This window comes from Saimiri boliviensis, chromosome 13 (assembly GCF_048565385.1).
Source record: "Saimiri boliviensis isolate mSaiBol1 chromosome 13, mSaiBol1.pri, whole genome shotgun sequence".
NCBI classification, from domain to species: domain Eukaryota; kingdom Metazoa; phylum Chordata; class Mammalia; order Primates; family Cebidae; genus Saimiri; species Saimiri boliviensis.
Genome location: NC_133461.1, coordinates 100,844,265 through 100,863,965, shown reverse-complemented (window position 1 = coordinate 100,863,965; position 19,701 = coordinate 100,844,265).

The window sequence follows — 19,701 nt, the reverse complement described above, 5'->3', positions numbered from 1 at the left end:
CACTTCCTACAACTCTTTGAAAAGGCTGCAAAAGGGCTTTGATTGTTACTTATGGATGTCATTGCCCTCACAGAATCCTTTTGAATGTAAGACAGTCGGGAACCATGAAGAAGAGAATAAATGACATCTTCCCTGTGACGTTTTTCCCTCCTGAGCAGGTGTCGGTGTGTGTAACAGTTTCTGGCTTTGGCCATCATCTTTTCTTTTATGAAAATGCCTTTTATTTTAAGAGGAAAGGAATTTACAAATCATTGACTTTGGTCCCCAGAGAAACTTCAACAAGGTGGTTTGAGGAAGAAATTTTTGTGTCATTTTCTTCTAAATGTCTCTTTCTGAAAACTAAAAGGACTCAGTTCAAGGACATAACAGTGAAGTATTGACTGTTTACACAACACAGAAATGGTTTGAAAATGGGGGGAAAGAAGACTTATGAATTCAGCGGTTTATTGGAATTCCTCAGACATTCTATTTCACCTTACCAAAATCGGCAAGTTCAGCTTTTTACTTTGAGAATTTTTTTTAAATAAAAATGTAGGATTTTGCTACCTTAAGGTAGCTCAATTTCAATGTTTGTTTTCAACGGTTTTATCTTCTGTGTTCATTCCTTGATTGGCTTATTCTCGATCTGTGCTCATCAGCAGATATGGTAACGTGAAAGGAAAGCAGAGCGTCGGCCAGATCTTTACTTGTCTTCCAGGGAATTCCAAGCCCCAGTCTTGCGTTTCCGTATCTCCCCGCATGGCCCCCACACTGTAACACACAAAGTTCCCCACTTCCACTACCACCACCCACCCTGGGCCTCAAATACGACACGTGTTTTCCCCACCTCTGTGCATTCGCTTGTCTTACCCCATTGGCTTGCAAATACCTTTCCCTACCGCATTCATCTGTCAAATCCTAGTGCAGATCAAAGGTCAGCACAAATGCCTCCCCCATCTGGTCTTCCCAGATTACTCCAAATTGACATCAATGTTCACTAATCTGTGTTCCCATCACTCTTTCTTTGCAATTCTCCCATCAGCTACTATGTTCTGTCCGGTCTAAATGATTTCTTTATGTGCTTAGCAGAGTGTCATGCTGGAAACTGACCTGTGTTAGTTTTTCACAGTTAGCGAGAGGGGTCCTGGTGATTATTCCTGCGCATTCTCTGAGATAGAGAAGGCTTTCCTTTAAGTGAAGGGAAGCAAATGTCTTGTGTTTCCAATAGCTAGGAACATCTTTGAGGCAAAGAGTTTATTTAAGGGAGGGAGGAATGGGTGGAATGACTGGTGAGAAACCCTGGCATTTCTCTGGGTGAAAGGAAGTGTCCATGAGCCTGGAAGGAAGCTGACTCCTGAACCTTCCTGACATAGCTCCCCAAGGTGAGGAGGAATACTGTATAGAACCCAAAGGGCTGGGCACTGAGGGCTGTCATCTAGAAACCCAGTGAGAACAGGCCACAGGGGATAAGTTAGGAAGTGGAATTCCCCTCCTCAAAAAAGCCACTATGGCCCATTCAACAGTGGCACCATGTGGCAGGGAGGGGCAATGGCAGAGGCAGGGGCAGCCCTCTCCTTTATTAGCGGAGCTTTATTCATTTTATTTATATATTTATTACTTTTAGAGACAGGGTCTCCCTGTTACCTAGGCTGGAGTGCAGTGGTGCAATTATAGCTCATTACAGCCTCGAACTCCAGGGCTCCAAAGAGCCTCCAGCCTCAGCCTCCCCAGTAGTTAGGACTATAGGCATATGCCGCCACACACCTATTTTATTTTATTTTTCTATAGAGACAGGGTCTCACTGTATTGCCCAGACAAATCTCAAACTCCTGGCTTCAAGTGATCTTCCTGCCTCAGCCTCCCAAAGCAGTGGGACTACAGGCATAAGCCACTGCACCCAGCCTTTTCTTTAGATGGTTCTGAGGATGGAGCAAGAGAGCCATAAGAGGGGGATACTGGACTTCTGACAAAGTGAGTGGGAGATAGGGGAAGAGACAGGAGAGAATTTTAATTTAATTAGACAAATGAACAAATTATGGAAAATCTTAAATCCCCTGCTAAGTTGCAAGCTCCCGGAGGTCAGAAACCGTTTTCATCTCAGTGCCTTGGGTGCAAACAAAGCACTAACCTGACTACATTAAATGTAAATATTTTTACTTTGCATGTATTTGAGGACTACATAAATGAGACCATAGACTCTGGAAGGATGTGATGATTGATTTAACCACTTTCGGCATGGGCTAACCCCAACTGTTGTTTACTTATCTTTGAAAGCAATTGTTTTGCTTCTCCTTGGATGGACACCCACATATGCAGGTGCACATGTGCACACACACACGTGCGCGCACACACACACACACACACAAACACAAATGGTTAGTCAAAGATCAGCCAGTTGGTCTACAAAAATATTGTCCGTGATTCTCTAGGATTTAAACTTTGCTGAATTTTGTGATGTTTGTGAGGACATAATTTTCTGTTTCTGAAGACCTTGCCTGCTAAGTCACCCCCTGACCTACTCAAGGTCCCCAAACAGTAAACCCAGTTCAACTGACTTGGGTTACGGCCAAGTCAGAGCCCCTGATTCTTGACACCTGCCACCCCCACTTTATTCTGCATCAGACCCAATAGCATTCTCTTCTTCTTTATAAGCTACGCTGATAGATTCAGCTCATGAATATGCATCTCCACATCCTTTGAGAGAGTTAATTTTCACTTAGAATGGCAAAGTTTTAGGTCATAATTTCCCCCCTTCCTCTGCATTTTGTATACTTACACCTCCTTAACTGATGGCCTCAATTGTGAGCAAAACTATTTTCAAGTAGATGAGAAAAGTGGGGCTTGAAATATAGAATATATCGTCATCTCCTCTTTCATGATAAATAGCTGTTATACTCATTTATTGTTCCCATGTTCCAAAATCTAAAACTGCTTTACAGATGTTCTTCAGCCCAGCTTCCTAACATCTGCGCAGGGAAGGCAGGGCGTGGAGTTACCAGCTCCATTTTGCAGATGAGAATAGTTATGGGAGACCCGAGGGGCACTGACTTGACATTTTTAGGACGTTGTGATTATACTTTATTAGCCTCCACTCAGAACATACTGGAGCAGCAGGCAACCAGCCTGTGTCAATGCCCAGGTCATTCCACGAAGTCAGTGAGAGCTGGAAACAGAACCCGAGATCTGGGGACTTACTATCTCAAGTTGCACTCCCTATTTTCCTAAGTTAAAGAGGTAGGCATAAAATCACAAATATATACAGATACCCCCAGAAACGGGAACACTTAGGAACCCACAGAGGTAGATGTTAATACGAGGCAACATGGTAATTTGCTTTACTTTCAAAAAGCAAAGCAGCTCATTCTGCCTTTCTGGTCTCTTCTGTGACAACTGACCTCAATCCAGCGGGCCACCCTAAAGACACGGTCCCTTCACGGGGACTATTTGTTTTCTGGGCTCCTCGAGTCTCGAATGAACATAAAGTAGGACTGCACTCTTGTTGTATGTCACTCGAGTGTATCCAAATAGGAATCAGGCAAAAAAAAGAAAAGTAATAGAACATTATGCTGGGATTTCCACATCAACACTTCAGAGATAGCTAGATATTCTCTCAATCTTTTTCCTAAATGAAGTCTAATACCTTGAGGTATTTCCTGAGGTGTGCTGTCTATTGTCTATATGAGCACTGGGTACTTCAAAGGCCGGGTTTGGGTTGCACTGAGTAGCTGGTTGGAAAACTGCATTAACCTATGTCCCAAGGTGAAAACAGCAAAGCTCCCTGGAAACGTGGGAAAATGCCCCACTTCTAATTATTTTCCCCTTCCTTCCTTGGTACTTGGCACTCATACTGCACACCAACTTGAGAAGCATTTCCAGGGAAACGCGCCTACCTCTACTCACCCACATCATTTAAAACCCACCCAGGCAGGGACAGCTCTGCAGAGCCGGCCAAGACTCTCTGGTATCCACAGGTCAGAGACACAGGGCCCAGCTGCAGCTTTGAGGAAATTCCCAAGTACTTTATGGCTCTCTTATTCTAGATGTCCTATCAGTCTTCAGCAGGGCGATACAGTCAACCAGCAGGTCTGGAACACGGCTCTCTAATCATCAGTGAGGGTTTGGAATTGAGGCAGCTGTTTCCTGCACCTTAGATACAGTGCCTACAATCAGGTTACCCCCTAATCTGACCAGAAGCCTTCCGTTAGGTGTGTTTCACCTGACATACTCTTCAGCTCAGGAATCCTGCTTTTCATCTAGGACTGGAGCTGTTTAATGTGGCCATGCTGAGGAGTACTATGTTTTCAGCCAGGCATGGTGGCTTAAACCTGTAATCCCAGCACTTCGGGAGGCTGAGGTGGAGGGATTGCTTGAGGCCAGGACTTTTGAGACCAGTCTGGGCAACATGGCAAGACCTTATCGCAACAAAAAAAGAAAAGAATACCAAGTTTTAAAAGGAGATCGAGGCTGGGTGCGGTGGCTTACGCCTATAATCCCAGCACTTTCGGAGGCCGAGGCAGGCGGATTGCCTGAGCTCAGGTGTTCAAGACCAGTCTGGGTGACATGGTGAAACCCTGTCTCTACAAAAAATACAAAAATTAACAGGGGGTGGTGCCATGCGCCTCTAGTCCCAGCTACCTGGGGAGGCTGAGGCAGGAGAATCACAGTCAAGACTGCAGTTAGCCGTGTTCATGCCACTGCACTCCAGGCTGGGCCACAAAGTGAGACCTTGTCTCAAACAAAGGAAAAAGGATGCTGGGTTCGGTGGCTCACACCTGTAATCCCAGCACTTTGGGAGGCCAAGGCACGTGGATTACTTGAGGTCAGGAGTCTGAGACCAGCCTGGCCAACACGGCAAAAACTCATCTCTCCCAAACATGCAAGATTAGCCAGGTGTGGTGGCAGGCGCTTGTAATCCCAGCTACTCGGGAGGTTGAGGCATGAGAATAGCTTGAACCTGGGAGGCAAAGATTGCAGTGAGCCGAAATCACATCACCGTGCTCTAGACCGGGTAACTGAGCAAGACTCTGTCTCAAAAAAAAAAAAAAAAAAAAAAAAAAAAAAAAGGGGAGATAAATTTCACGTAACTCAGTAACAGACCTAGGTATAATTTGGCCCCTTTTTGCTTCCTTAACCATTCTTGGTGATTTAATTTAGCCTTAATTTATCTTCTTCATGTTTCATTAAAATGCTTTTTCTTAAGTCACCTTAAAACATTCTCTTCTAATTAAATCTTTTCTGGGAAAGAACTATATCAAGCCTGTTTGGGATGGGAGCCGCGTCCGGTGCATGTCCTTCGCTGTCGGAACTGATCTCTGCCACCCCAGGTCCCCTCTTTACCTGGCCAGGCTGCTGGAAAAGGACTGGTTTAATTGGTAGTCAGGACGGGCATCACCAACCCTGCCAGCAAAGCTGCCATCACCTGCCAGGGAGGACGCAGAAAGCCACCACCTTGCCCATATTTGACATTATCAAAGTCTTACCTCTCTTTTATAATCAAAAGGAAAGATTTTTCTGCTCTCAGATTGAATAGGTTTTCTAAGAGAAGCCAACAGTGGTTTCATCATCGCACCCTGAAGCAAACATTTCAGAAAAGTGTCCCCTTGCTCTTTGTTGGTTGCAAAACAAGCACCAGAGGTCAACTGCTGCTTTCTCTGGCAACCTCAGCATACAGATGCTGTCGGCCAGCACTTATACACATGCTGCAGATGAGGTGGAGACCTTCTCCTGCCAGGGATCCTGCAAAGCCCGGTCCCTGACAAGTATTGCAGGATTTTAAGAAGGTTTCTATGTTACTTTAATAAAAAGCAGCAGTTTAATAAATCTATCCGTCAGGGAGAAAAACTTACTTGGCGTCACTCAGAAAAAAAGCCTTATTTCAAGTTTACGGTGAGAACCCAGGAATGTTCTAGTAGGTCAGTGCCATGGAAGTCCCCATCCCCATCACCTCCACACATGGCTCACTGTCTCACCCATTTAGTGTGGGCTTGTGGAACCACAGAGGGACATATAAGAAATGTTCTAGGCTGGGTGCAGTGGCTCACCCCTGTAATCCCAGCACTTTGGGAGGCTGAGGCAGGCAGATCACCTGAGGTCAGGAGTTCAAGACCAGCCTGGACAACATGGTGAAATACCATCTCTACTAAGAATCTAAAAAATTAGCCAGGAATGATGGTGCATGTCTGTAGTCCCAGCTACTTGGAAGGCTGAGGCACAAGAATCACTTGAACCCAGGAGGCGAAGGTTGCAGTGAGCCAAGATCACACCACTGCACTCTGGCTGGATGACAAAGTGAGACTTCATATTAAAAAGAAAAAAAAAAAAAAAAGAAAGAAAGAAAAAGAAAAAAAAGAAAAGAAAAGAAAGAAATGTTCCAGGTCATAAGAAAAAATCTAGCCATCAGAAAACTCCCAACTTTCATATGATATAAATAATAGAGACATAAAATTATTTTGGCAAAATTTCATCCTGCAGAAGCTATTTAGCACCCTGGTGAAATCATGGTGAGAAAAGTGTCCAAGTATGGATCGACTAGAGAACTTTGTAAAAAGAGACTAAAATGGAAAACAAAACAAAACAAAACAAAACAAAAACGACTTCTTAGGGTCTGTGATAAAATTTCTATTGATTTTGTCTGAAAAACTGTTAAGAGAAAAAATGTTTGCAGGTTCACCGGCTCACACCTATAATCCCAGCATTTTGGGAGGTCAAGGCAGGAAGGTCACTTGAGACCAGGAGTTCAAGGTCAGCCTGGGCAACATAGTGAGACCCCATCTCTGCAAAAAATTAACAAATTAGCCAAGGGGTGGTGTGTGCCCCTGTAATCCCAGGTACATGGGAGTCTGAAGCAGGAGGGTCGCTTGAGCTCAGGAGTTGGAGGATGCAGTGAGCTATGACTATACCACTGCACTTCAGCCTAGGCAACCCAGTGACACCCTGTCTCTAAGAAAAAATATATATATATTCATATATTTTTTTCCCTCTCTGGTCAGAAAACACAAAGCACCCAGCTCTCTTTTCTGCCTTACCCACAGTTGCCAGGCTGAGTAGAAAACACGGGACAAAAGTGGGTGGCCATGGAGAGCTGAACCTGGCTTCAGGAGTCTCTGGCAGGAGATCTGCCTTTTCTCAAAGGGAAAATCTGCCCGTAGGAAAGGCCCGATTCTCCCTGAAGTACCAGCGGGCTGAAGATGCCCCACTCTTCAGGTATGGCCCTGTATCTAAGGTCTGGCCAGAAATGACCTGGGAGAAGATGGAAGATCCATGAGAAAGGGAGGGAAAGAATCACAGTGGGAGCACTCGGATCGAATCCTAAGACCCAGAGCTTTCCAGAAGTCAGTCCACTACTCATCCCGATCACAGAAGGGCTCACGTGTAAAAAACGAGCACAATTTACGTACCTCTCACCAAAGAGCAATTACTCCAGAGCTTATGTCTGCAAAGCAAGAGTATCTTTTTTTGGTATATTTCCCTTTATCTAAGGCAATGCAGAACGTGCCTGAATGCAGCCTCCTCCTGCCTCCTCTCTTCCCAATCCTTTCTCTGTTTCATTCTTTTTTCCTTTCCTTTTTCATTCTTCTTCCAACTCCCCTCTAAGATTTGAGCTTCAGAAAACAGGATAGGATTCTGATAAGGTTTGGGAAGAAACCTCTTCCAACTTCTGGTCCTGGCTGTGGAGCCTGAAGGATTTTTGAGGCATTAAGTAATTGACCTCTCACCACCTTGGAGTGTTAAGAGACATGTGCTACTGTTATCTCCCATTTTATAGTCAGCACAACAGAGGCAAAGCGAGGTTTACAGACTTGCCCCAAGTACCAGGGTCAATAAACAAGCAGGAAACACACGCTCCTTCTGTACTCACTACTCACTTCCAATAGCCTCATTTATTGTCAAATGCATGCTTGTTTGGTTAGTTTTAATCCCCATGCCATTAACATGGAAGCCTGGAACATGTTGGCTTCTTAACAGCTCCCAGAACCACAATCATTTAGGTTGGAAAGTAAACAGCATCTTATCCATATGAGGGTAGACGGGAGGTCAGTGGAGAGGGAGGCTGCGGCTACGGACGGCCCACAAGGAGGGCTGGCCGCACCAGCTCTCACTGATCGGGCCATGTGACTCTGTGTGGGGCTCTGGTCTGAGATGTGCTGACTGACCTTTCCATTGTCTCCATCGTCCAGGTCAGCTCCAGGTATCAGTGATGGCGGATCCAGGTACTAGGTATCAGATCCTAAGGCTGTGAACGTCCCTCATTTTGCCATCGGACAAACTCCCACAAGCCTCTCCTTAAATTCCTATCTCTTATCATCCAAATTCTGGCTATTGTGAATGTCTAATTGGGAAAATCCTGCAGCCAAAAGGAGACAGGAGATTTGGAGTCAGGCTGACTGTCCTGCAGCTTTGCAGCCGGAAGGCAAGTCACAGGACTCTCTAGGACTCCCTGCCCTGTCGGTCGTGGGGACAGATGATGCCTGCGCAGCTCCAGGGAGTGTTTGCTGGGATAACGTCTAGAAAGCATATTCTGATGCCTACCACACGTCAGCATGGGATAGGGATTTGCAGTTCCTATCTTTTATCCACATTTAGTTTAATAATCAGTAGTACAGGCCAGGCATGGTGGCTCACGCCTGCCATCCCAGCACTTTGGGAGGCTGAGGCAGGTGGATCACCTGAGGTCAGGAGTCTGAGATCGCCATGGCTATCATGGTGAAAGCCTATCTCTACTAAAAATACAAAAATCAGCCGGGCGTGATGGTGAGCACCCGTACCCCCAGCTACTCAGGAGGCTGAGACAGGAGAAACACTGAACCCTGGAGGCAGAGGTTGCAGTGAGCTGAGTTCACACCATTGCACTCCAGCCTGGGTGACCAGAGTAAAACTTGGTCTCAAAAAAATAAAGTACACATTTGATAATTTGATGAATTTTATCCAATGTCACTGTTACTTTATTCTCTACCTGTCGTGAACCACTGAGAAACAGTATTCTGCAGAAAAATAAAATTACCAAAGGAACGAGGAAGGGAGAGAAAAAGGAAGGAAGGAAGGGAGGGAAGAAGAAAAGAGAGGGAGGGAGGGAGAGAAGGAAGGCAAGAGAGAAAGAGGCAAGAAAAGAGAGAGAAAGGACTGAAGAGGAAGCGAGGAAAGGGAAGAGAGAGAGAAGGAGGGCAGAGGACTAAGAGGACTGGAAGGGAGGGAGGGAGGCAGGCAGGTGGCTGCCGCCAAGGGCCGTCTCCAGCGGTGATGCATTGCTAGAAATGGGTATGGGGTCAGAGAATCCGGATTGAAATCGTGTTTGCTACCTTATGCCACCTTGGTGACCCGGGACAAGTTACTTAACCTCTCTCCGGCTTTCTTATCTCTTAAGTAGGCTTCTAATAAGAAAACCTAGCTTGTGGGATCATTTTGAGGATTCAATGTAATCATAGTCCTGAAGGTGTCTAGCACGGTATCTGGCACTTGACAAACACGAAACAAGAAAGAAAGAAAAGAAAATGCTGATTGAATTTAATTGTCAGTTCTAAGATATTCACCTAAACCATCCTAGAGAGGATAACTCAGTTTCCACACCCAAAATAATCGGAACAGCTTTCCAAGCTCAGAGTGTGCAGTGTGGTGTGTCCTGGAGGGACAAGAGAGCTTCACTGTATAGTTGCACTATTAAGTTGTTCTTATTAAAATAAGCTCACCTGACTGCATGGGGACAGAACAAAATTCAATCCATCTACAGTGGGGCAAAAAGCAATCATTCTGCTCCTCAGCACACAACAATAAATAATTCAGTGAGAAGGAGACACTAGTGTCCTTCCAATTTTTCATCTTCTAGTCATGAATCCTGATTATATTTTCTGGAACATGGTGAAAGACTGTCTCTACTAAAATTACAAAAATTAGCAGGGTTTGATGGTGAGCACCTGTATCCCCAGCTACTCAGGAGGCTGAGACAGGAGAGCCACTGGAATACGATTTTACAAACTGAGGGAGAAATGAAGCATGCTAGAAATGCAGGGAAGTTATGACACATTTTTCCCTATCACCCGGCCTTGGTGACCTTGTCCTTGATTTGAACTGCTTTAGCATTGGATTTATACTCTGTGCGACACTGTTACCAACTGGAGTATCAGACACCTTGGAGAGATTTTTCTTTTCACTTCAAAGTTGTTCTCTCGGCAGTAATAAGAATTAATGTTTACTGTTGCACTCACTCTGTCCGAGGCATCATTTTATCATATGATTTTCACAAATGTCCTCTATGTTGTCCTTTAAGTAAAGACTGGGGTCCAGAGAGGTTACGTAGCTTGTCCAGTGTCACACTGTTAATAGGTGGCACAACTAAGATTTGAACCTGACACATACTCTTCATGAGTCATGGTGCATATAACCAGGATGTAAGTTTCTTGAGGGCAAAGGGCTCATCTTTCACCAAATTTGCTTCCCCCTACTTGCTAGAAAAACTGAGAATTAGGAGAGGTTTGAACAGACGACTGGCAAATTGAATTCAGTGAAGGCATTGGCAGGCTTCCACTAGAAGACTTCAGCATACATCCTTTACCCTTGAAGACCACCGCATGCAACCACACTGACCGTGCCCTGCACAACCCCAGGGGTACCTTTCACAGAGACTACAATACAGAGGGACTATAATACTAAGCAAGGCCATTTGCCTCTTGCCAACCCAAATCCATATCATTTCCTAAACCCTTTTCCGTGCACTGCAGCCCAGACTCATGCCACTGCCAAATAGAAACGGTCAGACTCCTAGAAATAACTAAGCAGCGAAGTTGTATATTTTGATGTCCGGCACACAGAAGATATTTAGGGAACATGTGATACAACAGAAAAGGAAAAGGGAAGTGCTGTCTACTTCTCATTTTATACGTTAGAAGATGAGGTTGGAGTGTAATAGGAAATGTTTACAACCTACGCTTTCTCCTGTCATCAAAAATAAAATCTGTGCTGATCAAGAACACAGGAGCATGGATCCATTTTTATTCATGTCAAACTTATCTAAATAGGTCATCATCCTTGGCACCAGTACAACCTTCGACGGTCTGCAGTGATCTGCTAGCACCATTGCAGCAGAGGAACATAGGAAAAGCAGGTACATTTCGATGAGATCATGTTGCACCTGTGGTCAGAGCCTCCGTGGAATAACATGACTCAGTGGATCAAGATGAATCCAGGAGTGGGACCATCAGATTATAGGCAGTACGATATACATTCATATGGTAGGAAAAGTATCGTGTCAGTTACCTTCGAATCGTTCTGATTAAATCAGTGGGAGAATCGGCCTTCACAACCTCTCCACCATTTGCTAATCACCCTTTTTAACAAAAGAAAGAACATGGCTCAACATTAGAGCTTTCAGTATGCAAGTGAATCTAGATAGAATTTAATAATATCATTTGCATGTTTTGATCATTACCTTCCCTCTTGGCCAATGATACTGGTTTTCCATTTAGAGTAATGATATAAAGTTTCAAAATAAATGTATTTAAGTTTAAAAAACCAAATAGGTTATCTAAAGAAAATATATTGAGACAGTCTGTATGTGGGTATGTCAAAATTTGTGAAAGTGACAAATTAATGAATGAAGATTGGGCATCGGCCTGGCACACTGGCTCACACCTGTAATCTCAGCATTTTGGGAGGCTGAGGCAGGTGGATTACCTGAGCTCAGGAGTTTGAGACCAGCCTGGGCAACATGATGAAACCCCAACTCTACTAATATAAAAAAATTGGCCAGATGTGTTGGCACACACCTGTAATCTCAGCTACTGGGAAAGCTGAGGCACAAGAATTGCTTGAACCCAGGAGGTAGAGATTGCAATGAGCTGAGATCGCTCCACTGGACTCCAGCCTGGACAACAGAGCAAGACTCCATCTCCAGAAAACAAAAAATAAAGACTGAGCATCACAGCTAATGTGAAGATGGACAGAAGTTAATACAGGTGACCCAAGTTGCTCCAGAGAATGGAAGAGGAGGTAGTCAGGGAAGCTAGAGAGAAAGCTTAGAGGATTAGTGAAGGAAACAAATGTCCTTGTCCCCCCCAAAACTAAAATCTGGATGCCTGGGGTCTGAGCTCCTGGCCAAGTGATTGCAGGAGGGAAAAACCACAGAATGCGGGTGTCACCTGCAAGCCCCCATAAGGATGCAGCATCCTCTCATCCCCAAAGAGATGGCAAGGAAGTGTGGGGAAGATAAAATGTCTGGATAAACATAAAACCACCAAGGCTGGATTCCAGACAAGCATTGTGTGACAGCAATAAACACATAGAGGAAAAGCCCTGGGGCTCTGTGGACAGAGCACTAAATTGGGAGTCTCAGAGACCCAGTTTTAGTTCCAACTCTGCTGTCTCTGCATGGCCTGAAACAAAGACTTACTCTTTATTGCCTTCAATTTCCTCACCTGGAACACACCCCTTCCAGTGACTACATTCTTTGCCTCTACATTCTGTAATAAGTACATTAGCACAATTTCCAATTTGATTTTATGGGGATACAATTTAAAAGAGACAATATATTTGCTGCAAGAATACCAACCTCTCCTGATGCCAGTGCACGTGTGTGCGTGCGAACGCGTACACACACACACACACACACTCAATTGCATTTAGAATTATAATCATTTGACTGTTAATATAATCATTCGCAAATGTTGGTCATAAATATTAAGTGCTAACGGGGTCAGATTCCCTGGTGGATGTCGAGGAATGTGCCTGGTGGGTGGTGGAGGGGAGCTCCTTTTCCAGGGAAGTACGAGGGAACTAACCACCAGTCTGTACCTCTGTGGCCTTACAAACAACACCCACACGCTTTCTGCCTAACTCTACAACTGGAATTTGCCCAGTCTTTTGGAAAACGTACTTCAACTTTGAATGTTGGAAGCTGCCTATGGTACACAAAACCACAGCTCTTCTCTCCTGAGAATCAACAAAGCAAAAAAGCAGAGAGTGGATTTTTGTCTTGGTAAACTGAGGCTCAGAGATTGCTTTTATGGGACTCACCCAGAAAAAGGTCCCCCTCTGTTGCCCACCGAAGGACTATTGCGTTGCCAGAGAAATTAAAATAGCACACATAAAAGGAAGCAGCATAAACACAAAATCAAACTACCGCAAGCATCTACTGAGCACCTACTATCATTTGTGCAGAATAAACAGAAGGATAAAACATGGTTCCTGGTCCCAAGACGTCTGTGATCTAGCTAGAGTAAAGGCCAATACACACAGAACAAAGAAAGAGAAGGCAGCATAGAACTGAGCACAAAAGTAGGTGATTTCCATTTCAGACAACCATCACTTGCAGGGTTCCACCCAATCCATTCTACACCTCAGGCAGAACCACTTTTTCCAAGACATAAATCTAATCAGACCACTTGTGTGCCTGAAACATTTCAACAGCTCCACCTCCAGATAAAGTCCACATTTCTTACCATGGCGTTAAAGGCCTCTTGGGACTGGGCCTCTGCTTACTGCTAGGGTCTCAGGTCTTACCACTCTCCTTTCTCCTGGTCCTCCATGTGTCCTGGGAAGTTTATGCCATGTCCTGCAGAACTGAAATGTGTCTTCTCCCAGCATGCCTCTCTCTCTCTCTCTCTCTCTTTCTCACAAATATTCACGTAATTCCCTCTGCCTGGAACATTTGCACACAGTCTGGTGGGCTGACTACTGCCTATCGTTCAAGTCTTAGCTGACATCCCCTGTCAGGGTCTCTCTCCCTGTTCCCACAGCTTGCTATCTTCCCACATCATAGCATGTAATATACTATATTGTAAGTATTTATTTAAATGACTGTTACCACCGTTATACTTTAAAATCTACCAGGTTGCCAGGTACAGTGGCTCACGCCTGTAATCCCAGCACTTTGGGAGGCCAAGGCAGGAGGATTGCTTAAACCTAGGATTTCGAGACCATCCTGGGCAATACGGCAAGACTTCCATCTCTACAAAAAAAAAAAAAATACATACATTAGCCAGGTGTGCTGACGCCTGCCTGTAGTCCCAGGTATTCAGGAGGCTGAAAGGGGAGGATCACTTGCGCCCAGGAGGTCAAGACTACAGTGAGCTGTGAGCATGCCACTGGACTCCAGCAGGGTGAAAGAGCAAGACCCTGTCTCTAAACAACAACAATAACAATAATCATAATATCAACATCCAGGAGGTCAGGAACTGTGATTGTCTTAATTCACATGGTATTCTCTCCTCCAGAACAATGCAAATTTCAAGTGTCCCTTCACCACCTTTGGATGAATGAACATATGCTGTAGTTACAGAAAATGAAGATTAGTAAGAACCAGAATGTAAAGGAAGGAAGACTGCATGGAGGAGGTGCTGCTTAATTGGAACTTTTAAGGGTAAGGACGATTTCACAAAAGGGAAGGAGCAGATTGAATTATGCTCAATAGGAGAGGTAAAGTACTTTGACTTCCGTCCCACACATGGAGGCCATTCAAACAAATGCTAAGTAAATTCGTGAATAAATTAACGAACGAATAAAAAATAAATAAGTGAATGGCTTTCTTGATGAAAGGCATAACAAGTAACATGAATGAAAGGCATTTTTTTCTGAAAATGTAACTAGCTCCCTTTATCAGTATCCCCAAACACACGGTCCTTGTGTATGTATGGGAGTAGGGTTGGGGAGTTACTGACAAGTCTCAAGAAACCAACACATTTCCACGTCTCTCATCATTTCCAGTGTCCTCCAACCCTCTCTTCGCCTGGATGTTTTCTTATTTTTAAGGTGTCCACAAATCTTAAAAAAAAAAAAAAACCGTTTTCCCAGTTGCTTTCAGACTTTAAATATGTTCAGTAAGGTTTTATTTTACCCCACAGTTCTCACCGGAACACACAAAGAAAGACTCTCTTTCTACTGAAAGTACATCTAGAACTGAGAGGACTGATGGGTATTCAAAGCCAATCTCAAAAACGTTTTTCAGATGTGATCATTTCTGAGCTTGACCTTCTTTTCAAAGGCTCTGGATTATCCTGGAATTTTTTATTTCGTTTGCAATTCTCCTGACTAGAAGTCTTGATTAATAGGGGACATGGAGTCCTGTTTGGAAAAATTCAATACATTCTGCTCTAGTCTAATATATCCTCAGCAACTCTTGCAAACCCACACTGCAACATTCACGTTGACTCTCTCCTCGGGGGTTTGAGGGGCCGGGGAAGGGAGAAGCAAAAAGAAAGAAACCAGCTTCTTGGCTGCTTCTCAACAAGAGCTTCAGCTCCCTAGCCCCTCCAAAAAAAAAAAAAAAATCTTTTACATAGTTGCTCTAACCAAGAAAGTATGCATAGCTTCCCGACAGATTGGATAATGTGGAGATTTGAGAAAAGTGTGCAATTTCCCTCATTTTCATTTTACCCCCAAATGCTCTGGGTACAAGTATAACTTCCACCCACATATAATAGTAGTTTCAATTTCTTAAACTGAAGAGAGGGAACAGGGAGAAGTCTTTGAGCAAAGATAGTTACTTAGGCAGGAAACAGCATCAAAATGACACCCAAGCCTGTTTAGGGCTGCCCTTTTGATTAGCACTCAATTTGAGTTCAATCTCTCTCAGCAGATCACCAGCTGACCCTAAGCGTCCCTGCGATTAGACAATACAAGGAAACCTTCCAGCTTGCGAGTTGGAGAATCCAAAGGAACCCGAATCCCAGCTCACAGTTGCCAAGAAACTCTATATGATGCAGGTGCAAATCATTTTTTCTTCCTCTTTTAAATTCAGACTCATTAAAATATGTATTTTGCAAGGGGATTAAATTCAAACATCTGGGAAAGGGGAAAAATATCCACAACTCCGAAATACTTTTAACTTGGTTTTGGTTTTGGTTTTGATTGTTTTGTTCTTTTAAGTTGGGCATAAGAGCCTGTGTGTCGGTGGGATGACAGAAAGGGGCAGAGAAAGAGTTGGAAAATTACTTCGAAGGGCCCCAGACTTCATCAGCAGCTGTAATTGTGGGAAAGTAACCTGAAGATGCCAAACAACAGGAAATTATCAGAAGAATCTGTCAGCACAATCAACTGCTATTTTCATTGTTCTTTGGCAAATTTATACACAGTCGGGAACACCTGGGCTGGCCTGAAGCCCAGGTTTGACTAATTGCCAGGGGAGAGGAGTCGTCATTTGTCTTCGGAGGGATTTCCTCCATTCGCTCCTCAAAACATGTGGTTTCACTTTTCCCCTCTCTCCCCAGGAAATGGCAGGACAGTGAGACACAAAATAAATGAGTTCACTTCCAAGAGGTTGCCTCCTAAGAGGCCACTCCAAAAATAACTGTCTTGTGAGAGGTTGTTAATAACCAAGATTCTATATACTGTCCTCAGAAAACAAGGTTTTAAAGGTACAATGAATTCCACCCCAGCCCCTTCCCTTCCAAGCACCATGCACATTAAAAATAACAGCCATGGGAGCCGAGAGAAGTAATCAAGTCCTGTCTACTGGAGGTAGAATGTCACTCCTCTCACTCCTTTGCAAAGCCCCTCTCCTTAGAGTATAACCTTTCCCAAATCCTGTTACCTGACAAGTGAAAGGTGAAATTGGAACAGCAAGCGATGTCAGAGTCCAGTCTCCCTGGTTCTTCCTCGCTGCCCGTCACCAGCTGCCCTGTCTTAAACTCAACATTTAAACTTCCCAATGGGTCGACACTTCTTGTTTGGCAAAAGAAAAAAATAAAAAACCAAACTTCTCAATGGGAACCAAGGGAGATTCCTTGAAGGCATGGACTGAGTCCTGCTCGTTTTTGTTATCTTGTGCCCCGGCATACAGTTGGTGCTGGATCAGTACTGGTTGAAGGTAGAACGCCAAGAAGTCTATACAAATCACCTGCTTTGCGGCTCGCTGCCTAGGAGTAGGTGTAGATATTTAGAAATTTCTTGAACTTCGAGAGATCACCTTTTTACAAGAACCACCTGCCAGAATGACAGCCTTCTCCCTTAACCTCTCTCCATTTTTATAGGTTAACATACCACTAATACACACACACACACACACACACACACACACACACACACACACACACACACACCCCTACCCACCCGTCTCATTATTTAAGCATAGTTCTAGCCAAGACATCCTACTTGGGTAGCAAAGTCATGTTTTATATTCCTTCTTGAAGCCAGTAGAGCTTTCTAACTTAATTGCCTAGTATTTTCAACGTGCTGATTGGGAAATGTCACAGTGACAGTATGTTTCATATTGAAATGTACATCCGCCTTTGGTATATTTTCACCTGCGTTGTGTTCAACCTCTCCAGTGATTTAGGGGTTCTGGCATCGCATCAGCAAAGAATCAACTGCTTTTTCTTTCTCTCCTTCTTTCTCTTTAAAGCATTTAGAGCACGCGGCAGATCATTACTACCCTAGGTGAAGCCAGCAACATTTGGGTTTGATTTGGTTTCAGTCGCAGACCCCTTTCTCAAAGTTGAGCTGTGCTGTAATTCTAAACTGACCCACCTTCCCCCTAGCAAAGGTGAAAAAATGTTATGGAGCGTTTTACAACCCACAGCCCATCATTTATGCCGAAACACAGGGAGAGTTCAGACTTGGCTTATTTTCCCTAAATCAGAGATGTTTTGACATGTTTATTTGTTTAATTTGTTTATTTTGACTAGCTCTGATTATAATTGGCAGCAGCGTGTAGAATTAACATTAGACAGTGCCTTCGACTTGCCTGTTACAATGATGCAAAAGGAATGTGAAAAGAAACCTACCGGCAATAAAACAATAGCAAGCAGGCAGGAGAATGATGAGAGGTTTCTTTCACAAAAAGAAATGCAACCCCAATTTTAAATTGTATTGAAAAATTTATGCTGACAATTTTGCAAATTATCCTTAAAGATGAATATTTCTTTTACTCAATAAATCTGCCCCTCTGCTAATATAGTTGTGAAATATTTCCTAAAGGTAGAATTTTTTAAAAAATATTTTTAACCCTTGGAATTTGTTTTTAGAGATTTTCTATTGTTCTATGGCCTCTTTAAAAATAAAGGTGCTATAACTATTCAATAATATTGCAATTACGTTGGAATGATCACATAGTATGTAATGCAATTGTACGGCTGAAAAATGCACTTTCTGAATTCTTTGACTACAAATTCCTGAACAAAGATTTACATCCCAGAGAAGTTTGTCTGACGCGGGCAATTTCTCCTGCCTTTATTTGCTGTAACAATAGTCCTATCATGTTGACGTTCTTCTTTATGCTGGCAAAGCTCTACATAAAGCGTATTTCATAAGGTTCTCCATATTCCACATATAAAAGATATAGAATATGCTTTTAGAGAAAAAAAATCTATATTTGTTATTTAGCTAGATCATACTTGGAAGTCTCTGAATTCATTATGAGGCAATAGTCCCAAACCAGTGAAGAGCTTCCTCTTTCCCCAGCCTCATCCCTTGCCCCGGAGTTGAAGGCTGTGCCCCAAGACGTGTCTGGGAGGGCATCTGGCCGTATCTCTTTAAAGAGGAATACAAGAAATCAGTTCATCTACATATTCTACTGCCAATTATGCACAGAGCACAAACATGCTTTGCTCACATTTATTATCCCATAAATATTTTCCCCTTGCACAGTATGGTAAATTGCTGCGTGTGATCCTGACTTGGAACACCATATGCACTCGGAGACAGGGCCAAGTTCAGGTTGCCATATTTATGCCAAGCAGCCCAGAGGTCTCCCGCTATGGAGTGTTTACTCTGAGAAGCCTGGAGTCTCTAAACCAGGCGTCCCCAAACTACGGCCCGCGGGCCGCATGCGGCCCCCTGAGGCCATTTATCCGGCCCCCCGCCGCACTTCAGGAAGGGGCACCTCTTTCATTGGTGGTCAGTGAGAGGAGCACAGTATGTGGCGGCCCTCCAACGGTCTGAGGGACAGTGAACTGGCCCCCTGTGTAAAAAGTTTGGGGAGCCTGCTCTAAACAATGGATCCTGCAGCCTCTATGTCCCTTTAGCTTAAATCAGACTCCTTTGGGGCAAGAAAACTCATCCTAAGATTACAGGCATGGCCAGTCACACATGTGCCCCCAAGAAGTTCCTCCATGCTAGGCTCTGTTTGAGGCACCAGTTCGTGGTATTGATGGGAACTGGGAAGACAGATATCTCTTAGAGGCATGAATGTTATCTATAGGAGACTGAAAACATATTATTCCCCCCCGCCGTTTAACAAACACAGGAATTGTACATGGCACAGGGAGTGAGATCGGGCATCAAGGGCAGGTTTTAAACATTCAATATGGAGAAAGGGTGATGCAGAGTTCTGCCTTTCCTGATCTGCAACCTGAGTTTTCCCAAGAGGAGTACAAAGGGGAAACAGACATAGAACTGAACACCCAGAAGGACAATTTGCAGTAACCACGGCACTCACCAACACAATCTCCACACTCTCTGAGCCTTTACACCACGGTGAATCCTTGCTGACTGAAGCATCACCATGCCAAGACGATAGAAGAATGGGTTTAGGGAAAGAGAGAAGTGGGGACAGGTAAATGTGAAACACATGGCAGGATTCTCCTGTATTGGGTGAAAATACAACGCAGGGCTCCGCCCAGACACCAGAACACGGTCTCCTTCCCAGTTCTCATCTCTGATCTGTCAGAAGGTCTGACAATGAGGAGCTGGTCTGGATAGGGACTGGAACTCAGAGAACCAGAATCACCAAGGAGAGATTCAACCTGAGTCTCCAGATATTACGAAGCATTCAAAGAGGAAGGGTTTACTGCAGGACAT